The 16478-nt window shown below is 40.7% G+C and overlaps 1 protein-coding gene across 34 annotated transcripts in view; it reads right to left on the bottom strand.

Annotated features, from left to right (window-relative positions):
* The window catches only part of LRRFIP2 (LRR binding FLII interacting protein 2), a 110178-nt gene extending 95213 nt beyond the window's left edge, over window positions 1–14965 (bottom strand). For 6 of the 34 annotated variants that reach the window (XM_072793416.1, XM_072793412.1, XM_072793408.1 and 3 more), the window contains exon 1: window positions 11442–11697. The gene's annotated coding sequence lies outside the window, so the exon portion shown is untranslated. Of the gene's footprint in view, window positions 1–10725; window positions 11292–11441; window positions 11699–12309 lie in introns of those variants that run through there. The other 28 variants (XM_072793418.1, XM_072793419.1, XM_072793417.1 and 25 more) reach the window with 18 other exon arrangements.
* Window positions 14966–16478: the final 1513 nt, after the last annotated feature.

The raw sequence follows: 16478 nt of genomic DNA, 5'->3' as shown, positions 1-16478 counted from the left end.
TAGAAAGAATAAACAATTAGGATGGCTTTAAACTTTTGAAAGTAATTCTGGAAATGAGGAACCTGGGTGGCTCAGTCAACTGAGTGACCAACTCTTGATTTCAGCTCAAGGTCATGATCTCAAGGTAGTGTAGTGGGATCAAGTCCCACACAGGGTTCCTTGCTCAGTACAGAGTCTGCTTGAGATGCTCTCTCTCCCTCCCCCTGTGCCCCTCCTCCTGCTCATGTTCCCTCCCTCTCAGATAGATAGATAGATAAAAACCTTTCTTAAAAAGTAATTCTGGGGATGTCTGGGTGGCTCAGTGGTTGAGCATCTGCCTTTGGCCCAGGGTGTGATCCTGGAATTCCAGGATCGAGTCCCGCATCGGGCTCCCTGCATGGAGCCTACTTCTCTCTCTACCTTTCTCTGCCTCTCTCTCTCTCTCTCTCTCTCTCATTAATTAATATATAAAATCTTTAAAAAAAAAAAAAGTAATTCTGGAAAGAGGACAATAGAGTGATTAATTCAAACTTCTGAAAGAAATCTACAGACAACATATAAGCAGTCTATTGCTCAGTCAAACCATTCCCCTTCTCATACTTGATGATTAAAGACATTTTTAGACATGCAAGGTCTCAAAATTTTCCCTCTTGTATGCCCTGTCAATAAGCTACTAGAGGATATACTTCATCAAATAAAAGAGAAAATCAAAAGAGTAATTCGTTCCAAAGAGGCATCCAGGGACTCAGGCTCCTTTCATGTGGTGACTACTCCTCTACCATTGCTTCCCAACTCACAACCAACAGAGATGTGAGTGAGACATATACTTGAATCGTGTTAAACCACTAAAACTTGGGGGTTGTTAAAGTAGGTTAGTCTATCCTGACTAACAGACACAAAAAAAGTGGTTGAGCTATTCCACTTTTCAAAAAATTGGACCACATATTAAGTAGAAATACATGTATGGAGGGAGGGTGAGATGGAACTGCAGAGTTGGGAAGGAAATGGTGCTCAGAGAGTGACTGACATGTAAAATGGTATTGTGATTGCGTGGAGAGGAAGAGGTACATTAGAGAATATGTATAAGAACTTCTAGGATAACTGTAATGTTCATTTCTTGACCTAGGTAGTGAGACACAGATGCTCATTTTATTGTTTTCTTCAAACCGTATTTTGTTTTATACTTCTCCATATTTCACAAATAAACTAATTATTTTATTCAAAATAAATTAGATGGCTGGATGTGATGAGGCACTTGAAAAAAACTGTTGGAGCATCTGGGAAAAATAAGGTGAACAGAAAACTAAGCAAAGAAAGGAAACTCCCCAGAAGCCTCCCTGGAAAAACTGAAAGTTAAACAAGAAAAAAAAAAAACATGGTACAATATTTGGCTGAGCAGTAAATAATATTTATTTAGTTATAATGAAAACACCAACTATTGATTTAAATTGCAAAACTGGAATGCTGCACAGAGGAGAGGGAGAAATAATGAAGAAATACAAAATAACAATAAAAACCATGAGTAATATTTCTTTAACTGCACATACATGTTTTTCAAACAAAAGTAGGTTTATAAAGTGTGTACTGTTTTTTAAGATACTTCTTTTAACTGCACATATATGCTTTTAAACAAAAATGGGTTTATAAAGTAGATGCTATTTTATAATCAGCTATGCCAGATGGACTCTAAGGTGACTCTCCACCATTATCCCCCCTTCTTCTGTTCCTACCTTAGTGTAAACACCTCCCAAAGAATGTAGCCAGGACTTGTGACTTGCTTCTAATCAACAGAATATGACAAAGGTTATGAGATGTCATTCCCATGATTATGTTACATTATATAATATTAGTCAGTTAGCAGACTTGCTCTAGACTCTCCTTGATGATCTGACCAAGTGGTCATATCAGGAAATACCACAGGGCCAAGAAATTCAAGTTGCTTCTAAGAGCTGAGAGCAGCCTTTAGGAGCTTAAAGACAGCTTCTACATAATCTTTAGTTATTCTAAAGCAACCTTTAGTGAGCAAGAAGCTTCAGTCCTAAAAATCACAAATTCTGCCAAAAACCTCAGTAAGCTTGGAGATGAATTTTTATCTTGTAAGTCCCCAGGAGAGAATTCCGCCCAGCCACACACAACACCTTGATTACAGTCTCATGAGACCCTATGCAGAGGAGCCAGCTCACCCATGCTAACTCCTGCCCCCACAGAAACTATAGGATAACAAATGTGTGTTGTTTTAAGCTCTAAATTTGTTTTTTGGTCTTTTTTTAAAAAGATTTTATTTATTTATTCATGAGAGACACACAAAGCGAGAGGCAGAGACATAGGCATAGAGAGAATCAGGCTCCATGCAGAAAGCCCGACGTGGGACTCGATCCCGAGACTCTAAGATCACACCCAGAGCTGAAGGCAGACGCTTAACCGCTAGGCGTCCCTTAAGCTCTAAGTTTGTGTAACTTGTTACACAACACAGAAAACAAATGCACAGCTTTTAAAACTTAGGGTGAGGGCAGCCTCGGTGGCGTTGCGGTTTAGCGCCACCTTCAGCCCAGGATGTGATCCTGGAGACCGGGGATCGAGTCCCAGGTCCGGCTCCTTGCATGGAGCCCGCTTCTCCCTCTGCCTGTGTGTGTGTGTCTCTCTCTCTCTCTCTCTCTGTGTGTGTGTGTGTGTCTCTCGTGAATAAATGAAATAAAATCTTTTTTAAATAAATAAATAAATAAATAAATAAATAAATAAATAAATAAATCTATCTATCTATCTATCTATCTATCTATCTTAGGGTGAAAAGAAAAAAACCTCTGGATGAGTGAATTCAGCAAAGTACAGAGATTAAAAAAATCAACACACACACACACGCACACACAATCAACACACACACACACGCATACCCCAGCTGCATTTCTATACACTAGCTATGAACAATCCAAAAAGGAAATTAAGAAAACCATTCCATGTACAAAGCATCAAAAAGAATAAAATACTTAGGAAAAAACTTAACCAAGGAGGCCTGTACACTGAAAACTACCAAACAGTGCTGAAAGAAATAAAAAGACACATGAATAAATGGAGAGCTTCCCTGTGTTCGATTGAAGACTTAAATTGTTAAAATGTCAATACTACTCAAAGCCATCTACAGATTCAATGCACTATCAAATCTCAATGATTTTTTGTAGAAATAGAAAAACCCATCCTTAAATTAAAATTCATATGAAATCTTAAGGGACCCTGAATAGCCAAAACAATCTTGAAAAAGAACAAGTTGGAGTTATCATACTTCCTGATTTCAAAACTTAACTAGAAAGCTACAGTAACCAAAACAGTGTGTTACTGGCATATAACACAAACAAAAATACCTCATAGTAGATCGAAGAATTAAGTGCAAGCTAAAACTACAAAACTTTTAGAAGAAAACATACACAAAAACTTCATGACGTTGCATTTGGTGATGATTTCTTGGATATAACGCCAAAAGCCCAGGCAACAAAAAAAGGAGATAAATTGACCTTCATCAAAATAAAAACTTTGTGCATCAAAGGACATTAACAACAACAACAAAAAAAGTGACCCACAGGATGGGAGAAAATATCTGCAAATTGTACATCTAACAAGGGATTAATATATCCAGAATAAATAGATAACTCCCAAAATTCAACAACAACAATAATGAACAGCCCAATTCAAATATAGAGAAAGGACTTGAATAGATATTTCTCCAAAGATAGATAAATGGGGGGATCCCTGGGTGGCTCAGCGGTTTAGCACCTGCCTTCGGCCCAGGGTATGATCCTGGAGTCCTGGGATGGAGTCCCACATCGAGCTCCCTGCAGGGAGCCTGCTTCTCCCTCCGCCTGTGTCTCTGCCTCTCTCTTTTTCTGTGTCTCTCATAAATAGGTAAATAAAAGCTTAAAAGGAAAAAAAAAGAATAAGGGATCCCTGGGTGGCACAGCGGTTTAGCACCTGCCTTTGGCCCAGGGCGCGATCCTGGAGACCTGGGATCGAATCCCATGTCAGGCTCCCGGTGCATGGAGCCTGCTTTTCCCTCTGCCTATGTCTGTGCCCCTCTCTCTCTCTCTCTATCATAAATAAATAAATAAATTTTAAAAAAGAAAAAAAAAAGAAGAAGATAGATAAATGGCCAAGAAGCACATGAAAAGATGCTCCACATCACTAATTATTAGGGAAATACACATCAAAACCAAAATGAGACACCACCTCACCCATTAGAATGGCTATTATTAAAAAAATAAAAATAAAAACAAGTGTGTCAAAGATGCAGAGAAACTGGAACCCCTGTACACTGTGGGTAGGACTGTAAAATGATCAGCCACTATGGAAAATGGGTATGGCAATTCCTCAAAAAATTAAACACCCAGTTATTACATGATCCAACAATTGTACTTATGGGTATAAACTCAAAAGAAATGAAAGCAGAGACTCAAATAGGTATTTACACACTCGTATTCATAGATAGCAGCATTATTCGCAACAGCATTATTCACAATGTGGTAAAAGCTAATCAAGTGTACATCTACGGACAAAGGGATAAACAGAATGTGGTATATACATACAATGGAATGTTATTCAGTCTTAAAAAGGAGCTAAAATCTCATGCATGCTATAACTTGGATGAACCTTGACGATATTGTGCTAAGTGAAACAAGCCAGTCACAGAACAGAAATACATGATTCTACTTACATCAAGTGCTTAAAGTAATCAAATTAATAGAAAGAATAGGGGTTGTCAGGTGCTGTGGGGAACAAGGAGTTATTTTTTAACGGGAGCTGAGTTTCAGTTTGGGATAAGAAAGTTCTGGAGACGGGTGGTGATGAAGGCTGTGCAACAGTGTGAATGTATTTAACACCACTGAATTGTATACTTAAAGATGATTAAAACTGTAAATTTTATATTATGCATATTTTAACATAGTTTTTTTAAAAACCCATTTGGATGGATAATAAACCATGCATTGGGGTAAGACAGGCAGACAATGACTGTCTCATTTCTTTGACTATCCACTTAGATATGGCAATATCCATGACAAGGAAAAAGACATCTAATCTAAAACTGATTTTTTTTTTTCTATCTTTAATCCGAAAATCCTTGGGTCAATTTACTGAAATCCTTCTTTTTTCCCCTTTTTTAAATAGCAACAACATGTATGCTTACTAATTGTACTTTTTTATTGTCATAAATTACTTAAACCATTTAACAGGGAAATAAATATTTTAACATCCTAATCGTCTGCATATAGTATATTCTATCTTACTTGGAAAACAGAGCCAAAAGAGTGCTCCTGGTTGTTAAAATGTTTCAACTTAGGAAAGTGGGGGATACAGAAAGAATAACAAAGTGATCAGAAAAAGTAACTCTAAAATTAGTTTCCTAAAACAGTAAAGCTATGTTATATCAAAACTAGTTAAGATTTCGGTGTTTGTAATGAAAAAAACAACTAGGATATACAAGGTTCAAAGTGAAAACAATGAAAAAGTTGAACTATGATTTTTTTTTTTTTTTTAAGAAGAGTTTTAGGGGATCCCTGAGTGTCTCAGTTGTTTGGCGCCTGCCTTCGACCTGGGGCATGAGCCTGAAGTCCCGGGATCGAGTCCCACATCGGGCTCCCTGCATGGAGCCTGCCTCTCTCTCTTTCTCTGTCTCTCATGACTAAATAAATAAAATCTTAAAAAAAAAAAGAAAAAAAGAGTTTTAATATTTCACTTCTGAGGACACACTTGTACTCCAAAGCTTTTCCCAACCTCTTTTCCACTTTCTGTTCTGCACGATCCTCTTTTTTGTTTTGTTTTGTTTTGTTTTGTTTTTTCAGTAGGGGAAGGCTGAGACCTGAGACAGGGAAGGGATAATAGGAATAAATCAGATAACAGGAACAGAAAAAAAGAAAAAAAAGGAAAAATTCTCAAGTTTACTTTTTCTCCTTACACCGAATACATTATTAAATACATTGTCATTACCAAATGCAAATAATCCAAATTTCTGAGGGCAAGGAAAAACCAAATTTCTTGGAGTTACAACCTAATCTAAAGCAAAAGAAAGGAAAGCATCTCCAGGCTTTGAGTCTGTAAATTAAGTTTGCACTGCATGCAGAATTCTTCAAACAACCTTGACTGTAATACAAGGCTGCAGTTTAATATGCTGACAGAAACCTTGAATAAATGGGTAGAGCACTAAGCCCTTTAAACAGCTTTCTAGCCTAAGAAGTAAAATCAGTTAAAGAACTTTAAACTCAAGTGCCTCACTCACTAAGTATAGAAAATACCAAGGTCTTCATGAGAAAGCACATGATACACAGAGGCAGCTGTGCTGGGAGATAGAATCTGGTAACAGCCTCGAGTTATTTTTAAAGAGATAACTTCATGATAATGTACATGAGACTGTAGCAGTTCTATGGGAAGAAGAGAATATGAACCCAAAATAATCCTGTAAAATAGTCTTTTGTTCCTGGTGTCCTTTTGATCCAAAGATATATATATGTGTAAGTCTCTGAACTAAACTAGTTCAACTAGGGCTATGGCCTCCCTATGCCAGTATCAGTAATGGTTTGCCTGTTGTAAAACATTTGACTGATCACCCTTAACCCAAAACATATCAATACTGGTACAATACTGTGCTCCTCCTTCTGCACATTCTTCTAAAATACCTTCCTCATTAGTTTTCCTTAATCATGCTTAAAAATCATTCTTTAAAAAGGAAGACAAAAAGGGGGAAAAAATGATCCTGGAATATGCACACTAAGCAGATTTTCACCCCAAAACTTAGCCTTAATCGTCTGAAGGCAAATGTCCTCTATAAGCTCACTCTTCTGTGGTTGCCACTTTTCCTAAACCGCAGGCCTTCCTGACTTGCAGCAGGGCCAGGACAGATTACAGTTATGTGGTAGGTTCTGTCAGACAAGCTTTGACAAGGCCTCAAAATAGACCCTGGGCATCAGCCAGAGAAACTGCCACTCATAAGTTCCAACTTCATCATCAGACATTAGCCCCTCAGTATTTTTTTTTTCTCTAGCCTCTCTGATTTTAAAAGGGCAAAAGTTCCTGAAGCCCCCTCCTCCTGGTCATGAGTGAGCTGTATAATACAGAAATTGAACTTTTAGGGATCCCTGGGTGGCGCAGCGGTTTGGCGCCTGCCTTTGGCCCAGGGCGTGATCCTGGAAACCCCGGATCGAATCCCACGTCAGGCTCCCGGTGCATGGAGCCTGCTTCTCCCTCTGCCTATGTCTCTGCCTCTCTCTCTCTCTATGTGACTATCATAAATAAATAAAATTAAAAAAAAAATTTAAAAAAAAAAAAAAAAAGAAATTGAACTTTTAAATGCTTAATTTGCTCACATACAATTTACAGAATAAAAACTGAATCTGTACCTATCCCCTGCCTTGGGAAATTAATCCATCAGTAACACTCTGGTTTGCAAAAGGATTTTTGAATCTCAAACTCTACAGAGGTTTATTTTATTATGAATAGACTAAGGATGTGAAAGGTAAAGGAAGACAGAAGGTGGACTGATTTCTTTGCATAATAATATAGTAGCAGATTTCAGCAGGGCAAGAAGTTAAACCATATACAATATTTTTAATTGATATGGTCATAAAATCCCAAAACAACCAACTGACTACAAAATGTATTCATTTAACTATTACCAAATATAAATGGTTTGCCTATAACACCAGTCTTCAAGCTACAGTATTTTTTACCTTTACCAGTACAAACAAAATTAACCACCTGTCACTCTGAAATGTTTAAGACTGCTTTATAAAATACAAGTTACTATTTTTTAAAATGGAGAGGATAAAGAGCTCCTTTCTCCACAAGGTTGAGAAAGAAGATAACTTCTATTATAAAGTCCAATATAAGATTGAAACAAATTTATGAATCTCCTCAACTTAAGCCCCAACTTTGCAATCACTCTTTCAGAAGTATATTCCATATACATACTTGCGGACTAGTGCAAAGACATATACTAGTTGTTCACTATAGCAACATTTGTAGAAAGCTAGAAACAACCTAAATGTCTGCTAATACGGAATGGTATAATAAATCATGGACAATAAATTATGGTTTGTCTACACTATGCAGGACATCCGGTCTTTTTTAAAACCCACAGGGACACATGTGCTAATACAAAAAAATCCCTAAGATGTGTCAAAGGTAAGAATGAAAGAAGAAAGTTCTCCTAAAGATAGGTGATTACATATGTAATAGAAAATTTGGATTAGAACATAGAGGAAACCATTCACAGTGGTTGCTTGGATTGGAGGACACAGGAATGAGAAAAGGCTAGAAGTTTGTTTTGTAAAGGAGGCTTCCTTTGCACCATATAACATTCTCTTTATAAATGTTTTATCTATTTTTAAAAGTCCCACAAATCAGGGACACCTGGGTGGCTCAGCGGTTGGGCGCCTGCCTTAGGTTCAGGTCTGATCCTAGGATATGGGATCGAGTCCCACATCGGGCTCCCTGCGAGGAGCCTGCTTCTCCCTCTGCCTGTGTCTCTGCCTCTCTCTCAGTCTGTCTCTCTCATGAATAAATAAATAAACCTTTAAAAAAAAAAAAAAAGTCCCACAAATCTACTGTACCCATGAAGTGGACATTCTCTTCCTATGTATGCATGCCATGTTTTCCCTTTCCTCAATCATTTTTACTCTTATCTACTGTTCTCCCTACTATTAGACCAAAACAAAAGCATACATATTTAGCAAATCTCAGACTTCCCCCAAGAAACAGAATAAAGAAATAATAAAAAAATAAAACTTATAGTAAACCCAGTTTTTAGTCCATTGTTTGATTCCTTTTAAGTGTGGCCTAATTTCTTGTAGGGCAAAAAGTTTTAAAAGTGCAACGTGCAACACAAAAAAAAAAAAAAAAAAAAAAATCAGTCCAAAGGTGTCTATGTAGGATCTTAAAAGGAAAAATGAAGGAAAAAGTGAGTTATTTTACTCACAGGGCAAATTCTGCTCAATCCCTGCCTTCTGATTTTAAAAGTAGAGTTTTGAATAATGGTTATAAAGTCTATTGTTTGCAAATCGGATAAGGCAGTACATTTTCCTGGTTAAAGGTCCATCTCTCCATTTAGAGTCAGTCTCCAGAAAGGAAGTAACTACCTAAAAGGAAAAGGCTATGAAATGGCCTCTGTTTTGTAGGTGCAATGGATAGTGTCCCAATGGTAAAGACAGAGGAATTGTATTTCCTCTTAAATCATCCTCATCAACATTCCTAGCACACTGCTGGGAGAATTTTTTTTTCCTACACATCATCGATTCTGTTCCTCTTTACACCAAGAGCAGAGTGAAACAATTCACAAAGAGCTTAGCAAGACACAACTCTCATTTCTAGTAAAAATATGTTTTTGGTTTTGTTTTGAGAGAAAAAGAATCTACTTGCCAAATACACCCTCCTATCACTTTGTTCCTTCATTATGGAGATGCTTAAATCATGACGTAAGAAGGCTTCTTTTGCATGTCTACCTATCAAAACTGTTAGTTATGGTGGTTTCCACAAGGGATTTTCCAAAAGGGAATCTCGGTTTACTGGGAACTGAATTAAGTCACTGTTAGCTGGACAAAAATCAAAAGCAACATTAGGGAACGCTGTATATAAGAATGGATATCCAAGAAAATAAGATGCCAAAATTCAGTCAAGTAATTAAAGGAATCTGGTAAGTAAGACCAACTTACCATTACTTTATAGCCGATAACTAAAGTTTCCTACAAATGAAAATCAAGGTAATATAAGCTGAATTCCCAAAAGAAGAAAAAGAAAGCTAAAAATATCAAGTGCTCTATGATTCAAGGTTATTTTGCTTAACAACATTTTTAAAGCCAAAAATTATCAAATTACATTTCAGCAATAAAAAGTTCATTCCAATAATAAATCACAGCTTCAATACACTTTCTTCTATAACAGAAGTTACATAAGAACTCAGGTAGTCTCATTCCACATTTTTAAGGATTCACAAAATAGGTGAATCAAAAGACTCAAAAGATTATTTTACATGCTGTAGATTATTTCAGTAAACTTTTTTTTTTTTGATTAGTAAACTTTTTTAATATCTTTTCACTGACATTTATTTTGTTTCTAGATCCCTTCATTTATCTTCCCTCATCCGGCAAAAAAATGTGGGGGGCGGGGCAGGGGATATAATTACAACAATCTACTTAGCAACTATTCTAAAGCCAAATATTCTTCAAAAGTTCGGTTTTTATTTCCTTACCATACTTCATGACAATAAATATCCCAGGAATAAACTTAACAAGGCAAAACACACTTCATGAAATGACTGAAGGGATCTAGTTAAACAGGCAGGAACAAACTTCTAGCTTTCCTCTATTCCAATTTTAAGATCCGTATCAATGAGTCACAGAGTGAGTGACCTAACTTTCTAAATGAATCACACTTTCTGAAATTCTTACTCTAATATAATACTAAGTCACCATCTCTATATTTGTTAAACAGAGCATGATGTTGGTTAAACAGGGTTAATTCTGCACGACTTCCAAACCACAGCGAACCTCAAGTGTCTGCCAACCATCTCTTATCTGCAACACTGCATTCTCCTACAATTGCTCCTTCATATATAAATTCATCCCCAAATGTGATCTCGGGGAAAATGTTATTTTCAATATGAAGTCGCCCACCTGTACCTGCTCACCATCCCTCTGATTCCATTTACTGCATCCACGTTCTCTTCCCATTGCAATAACATAAAAAATTAATGGCTACTCAAGGCATTCTTACCTGTTACCTTTTAGTCAATTAACCTACTCTGCAGATGTTCTGATTTCTGCAGAAATGCTGAGTCATTAAATGGAAACTCAGAGAAAATGCGCTGCCAACAGTTAAAATTTCGGAGGCAGCGTTTCCTTAGCTGTGTCTCAGCAGCCCGGTATCTGCATCTCGCACGGTCGCAAAGTAGAGCAAACACTTGAACTTTTTTCCCTCTAAGGAAAAGAGGTGCGTCGCGTTAGGTCCGCCTGCTTCCTGCTGTGTGTCCGCAGGCAGGAGAAGCAGGCCCGACTGGAGCGTGGAAGTTAACAATCTGGGTGTGAATAACGCCCCGCGTTAGTCAAGCATTAACCCCAACGCCCGCTCCGACCCAGCGCCGGTTGCGCCCGCGCCTTGGTTCGGGTCGAGGAGGAAGGGAAGAAATCCCATAAAAATATCCCGCCCTCCACCGGCCTGGCTCCGTGGGCCGGGGAGGCGCCGGGCGAGCGCCGAGCACCCGAGGCACAGGGACAGCGGCCGATGCAACCTCCCACAAAGGGAGCAGCCCCTTCCCCTCGCCCAGACCGCGGGCGCGTCAGGAACTAGGCGTGCGGCCGGCGAACGCCCCGGAGCCCGTGGGGAAGCCCGGCCCCCAACCGGGTCAGCGGCGCGCGGCTCGCACGGCGGCGGAGGCCCGGCCGGGGGTCTCGGCGGCGGGGCGGCGGGGCGGCGGGGGCGGCGGCCCTTACCTGCCCCTGGGCGCGGGCTGCGGCTGCGGCTGCGGCTGCCGCTGCCGCTGCGGCGCCGCCCGGGAAGGGGCCGGGCGCGGGGCGGCCGCCGGGAGCCGGCGGGGCGGAGAGCGACGGGCGGACGGCGGACTGGGTCCCAGGCTCCCGGGCTGGACGCGGCGGCTCCCGGCGCCCGCGTCCGGTCGGTCGGTCACGCCGGCGGCCCCGCGGCGCGGCGGCTGAGACGGAGACAGCGGGAACCTGCCCCCGGGAGGAGCCGCAGCCGGAGCGGCCGGCGGAGGAGGGGCGGGGCCACAGGGTCGGTGACCCGCTCACCCGGAAGCAGTCGGCGGCCGCGGCGGCGCGCGCTGCGGGGCCGGCCGGGCCCGGGCCTGGCTCGGGACTCCCGGCTCCCGGCTCCCCGGCTACGCGCCGCCCCGGGAGCCGCCACCGCCGGAGGGAGGGCCGAGGCCCGAGCAGCCTCGAGGTGGCTCCCCGGAGCCCGCGGAGGACCGCGAGCCGGGAAGGTGAATTGAGGCGGGCGCCGGCTCGAGGCTGCACCTGCCCGGGTCTCCCCTACACTGTCCGGCCCAGAAGGCCTGGGTGAGCGGGCCGGGCGGCGGTTCCGACTGCGCGGAACGGGTGAGCGGGAGCGAGGGGGGTCGCGGCAACGCTAGAAGCCTTATCTCCAGAATGAAAACGCCTGATTTCGAAATGGTTTCCGGAAAGGACTGCGGCGGGGCGAGGGGCTGGGGGAGGGAGAAGAATGGCGGGACGTAGAGGCCGTTAAACAGCTGCGAGACACGCACGATCCCGAAGTGCCCCTCGAGACGCAGGTTCCAGGCGCTGGGGAAAGGCCAGGGCCCACCCGGCTCCTGGGGACGCTTACCTTCTAGGAGGGTGGAGGGGTTTACGCAGACGGACAAGGTAAGGACAGACTGGTGAGGCTGTGCAGGAAATACAGAAGAAGGATGAGGGTGGTGTGGGCGAGACCCCTTTTTCTGGATAGGACGGCTGGAGGACCAACCTCTAGAGGGAAGTGATCGCCGAGCAGCTTCCTGGGGAAAAGGCACCAAATGCATTTAGACACAGCCTTACAGACAGGGACTGTAGGTTCCAGAACCTGCTGAATAACCCGCCTCTACAGCCTTCCCAGGGCTCTCTGTGCCGTCCCCTCTTACGCTTTCCAAGGCTTGCTCACCTCTTGGAGTTGGTGGGGCCTGGGAATATGGCACTCTTCGGGAAGGTTCCAGGCCTGAGTTAGGGAACGTTGGTCTCCAGACAGACATAAACAGGTGCTTCATCACAGGGAGAATTACACCATCAGCCTTGAAAGACAAATTCTTTAACTTTTTACCATTTCTTTTTTCCGTCACTTTTTCTCAGACTCATGAGTAAACATTAAAACTATGATTTTTTTTTTTTTTAACCTGGGATCAAGAAAAGTATGGAGCGCCTGGGTGGTGCAGAAGGTTAAGCATCTGCCTCTGTTCAAGTCATGGTCCCCCGGGATCCAGCCTGGCTTCAGACTCCCTGCTCAGCGGGAGTCTCCACCCGACTTGTGCTGTCTCTAGCACACTCTCTCTCTCAAATAAATAGATAAAATCTTAAAGAAAAAAAAAAGGAGGAGCTTAATCTTTCCAAAAGATTGTACTGTTATGATCTGAATAAAAGAATTAGTGGCCTATTTTGCTAAATCAGTTAAAGTCAAAATAAAAAGCCGACTTGCAAAAGAGAGGACATATTCAGGTATTAATGCATTATCTGAATAATACTAATAAATCCAATAATGTTTATTAAATATTAGTTTATATAACTGCATAATTATTTAACAATAGAACAATTGTTTGGATAATAGTAGGATTAGATTCTCTTGCCCTTTTTATTTAACCCTTAGCCATTTGTTTTGACATATAGCAAACTATTAGAGAAAGAAACATTTTGTTGTGTCTTCTGGGAAAGCTGGGAAGGAACTCACCTTTATTGCTACCTATTCTTTGCACAGCATTGTGCTAGGCACCTAAATAATTATCCCTTTCAGTACTAAGACCAACCTTGAGATTTGTGGATTATTATTTTTTTAAGATTTTATTTATTTGAGAGAGAGAGGAGCACGAGATGGGGGAAGAGTCAGACAGAGAAGCAGACTCCCCACTGAGTAGGGAACCAGAAGCAGGCTCAATCCCAGCCCTCCCAGATCATGACCTGAGCTGAAGGCAGACACTTAATCGCCTAAGCTACTCAGGTGCCCAGAGATATGGGGATCATTATACCCATTTTAGTAACAAAGACCTTGAGATTAGGAGATTATGACTAGCCTACGATAAAACTAGTAGCTGGAAGAGTTAGAATTTGAACTCAGGTCTTTCTAGCCCTAATTCCCTTTTTACTTTGCACCATATTGCTAAAACTCTAATTTTTTTAAAAAGATTTATTTATTAGAGTCACAGAGAGAGAGAGAGAGAGAGGCAGAGACACAGGCAGAGGGAGAAGCAGGCTCCATGCAGGGAGCCTGATGTGGGAGTCGATCCTGGGTCTCCAGGATCAAGCCCTGGGCGGAAGGCGGCTCTAAACCACCAAGGCACCGGGGCTGCCCGCTAAACTCTAATTTAAGAAGGAAATATAAGTGAAGTGTCCAGTGTCTATGTTGCTTTAATAAGCTTTAAGGTATAATGATATGAGACAGTTTTGGAGCTTCTCTGTTTTTGCTTCTCCCTCTATAGGATATTTGCCATCTATTTGGCACCAAAAAAAACTGCTCCACTTGTTTTAAGAGTTGATAATACCTTTTGTCTTTTGAATGCTCCCAAGAATATGATAAAATCGTGACACTAACAGTTTGTCATGGCAAAGGGGTCCTGCCTTAATGTGTCACTCTGAATTATTTCACAAGCAGTCTTTCTTTGCACATTGATATGTGTTCCCAGATTTTTATGGAATATTGTGACATGTGAATGCCCCCAGGACTGTGTAGGCTGGCTACTCTAGGGACATGTAATAGATGAAGGAAAATCTTGCAAATGTTTATACAGTTTTGAGGAATGAGGTGATAGGATTTGTACATTTTTGTTCCTTTCATATCAGATCTTTCACATTTTTCTTTGATGATGTCAAGAGAAAAGTTTTCCTTTCTCAAGAGCAAACACTCATTTTTGTGGGTTTTCACAAAATTAAGTTGTTTTTTTGCAAACACTACTATTTTTCACTCTATACATCTCTAGAAAATACCATTAGTTCAAACATTAAAAATAGGTTAACACTTTTCAGAGTCTAATATTTTTATTAGTGAACTATGTGTCTGTCTGTCTTGGAAGCATTTTTAAAATTTTGGTTAACTCCTCACAACCCTATGGAAATCTGGCAAAGAAAAAAAAAAAAAAAGAAATCTGGCAAAGAAAGTCTTCAACTATGTATAATTAAATTCTCTTTCTAAAAATTCCTTCTTGGGATCCCTGGGTGGCACAGCGATTTGGCACCTGCCTTTGGCCCAGGGCGCGATCCTGGAGATCCGGGATCGAGTCCCGCATCGGGCTCCCGGTGCATGGAGCCTGCTTCTCCCTCTGCCTGTGTCTCTGCCCCTCTCTCTCTCTCTCTCTGTGACTATCATAAATAAATAAAAATTTTTTAAAAAAATTCCTTCTTCATTTACTATCTTTCCTGTTGTCCTTATTTTTTAAATTTATTTATTTTTTATTTGGAAATAATTACACAAGAAGTTGCAAAAAAAAATAATAGATTCTTGTACCTTTCACCCAGGTTCTCCCACTGGTAACAGCTTGCATACCCATAATACATTATTAAAACTAGAAAATTAGGGATTCCTGGGTGGCGCAGCGGTTTAGCGCCTGCCTTTGGCCCAGGGCACGATCCTGGAGAGCCGGGATCGAATCCCACGTCGGGCTCCCGGTGCATGGAGCCTGCCTGCTTCTCCCTCTGCCTGTGTCTCTGCCTCTCTGTCTCTCTCTGTGTGACTATCATAAATAAATAAATAAATTAATTAAAAAAAAAAACTAGAAAATTAGCATCCTGCTATCTTCTTTAAGTTTTTAGTTTCTTTTTATGTTTCATTATATCCAAAAATTACCGTTTTCTAACAATTCATTTTTAATTGTGCTTGATTTGGCTCTTCTCCCTTTCCTAAATTAATAAATGACAAAATCAATAAGCTTGCCACAGTGCCAATCTGGAATTAAAAGTTTACTAAAAACTTATATGTTTCAGCATATTAAAAAGGAAGTCATTTGTAACATTTTTGGTTTTTTCTGCTTACACTATTCCATGTCATTCAGCCCTAATAAACCTGTAAATGAAAACAACTTATGTATGTGTTTTAATATATCCTCTGACCCCTGAAATATTTTCAAAGAGATTGCTATTAAAATTAAGAGAAAAATAGGGACACCTGGGTGGCTCAGTCAGTTGGGAATCTGACTCTTGATTTCAGGTCTGGTTATGATTACAGGGTGATGGCATAGAGCCTCACATCAGGCTCAGCACAGAGTCTGCTTGGAGGTCTAAATAAATAAATAAAATATTTAAAAAAAAAACAGAAAGGAAAGAAAAATAGTGCAAAGCTTTTCATTTGGGAAAAAAAGGTTTCTAAACATCTAACTATTCTAATGAGGATCCCATGATCTATTGGTTCAGAAGCCAAATCTCACTTATGGTTAATTCTGGCTCTACATGGATTTTCCTAGCCAGACAGCTCACCCTTTACTCCACTAGAGAGGAAACAAAGGAAAGAAAAGGAGTGAAAGTTACTTTCTTCAGTCTTAATGGTTAGGAAAAGTTGATGAGAGAATTTGGAATTTTGTGTAGATATCAATTTATGTATGAATGCCTTAATCACATCAAATGATGACTCTTCTGCATTTTATATTTATTGTAAATGAGTAAACATCTTTCATACTATGGTTCATTTAGCAAATGTACATCTACCGTGTAACCGTGTACCGGGTATCCAGTTAGACGCTAATAACGGGGACACGAGATTTTTTTTTAAAGGAGTATTAAGCTCTTACTACTATATGCCAGATAGAGATGCTAGGGATCCAATGG

Source organism: Canis lupus, chromosome 22 (assembly GCF_048164855.1).
Source record: "Canis lupus baileyi chromosome 22, mCanLup2.hap1, whole genome shotgun sequence".
Classification (NCBI taxonomy): Eukaryota; Metazoa; Chordata; class Mammalia; order Carnivora; family Canidae; genus Canis; species Canis lupus.
The sequence above is the reverse complement of the archived record's forward strand: the minus strand, read 5'-3'. Positions and strand labels throughout refer to the sequence as shown.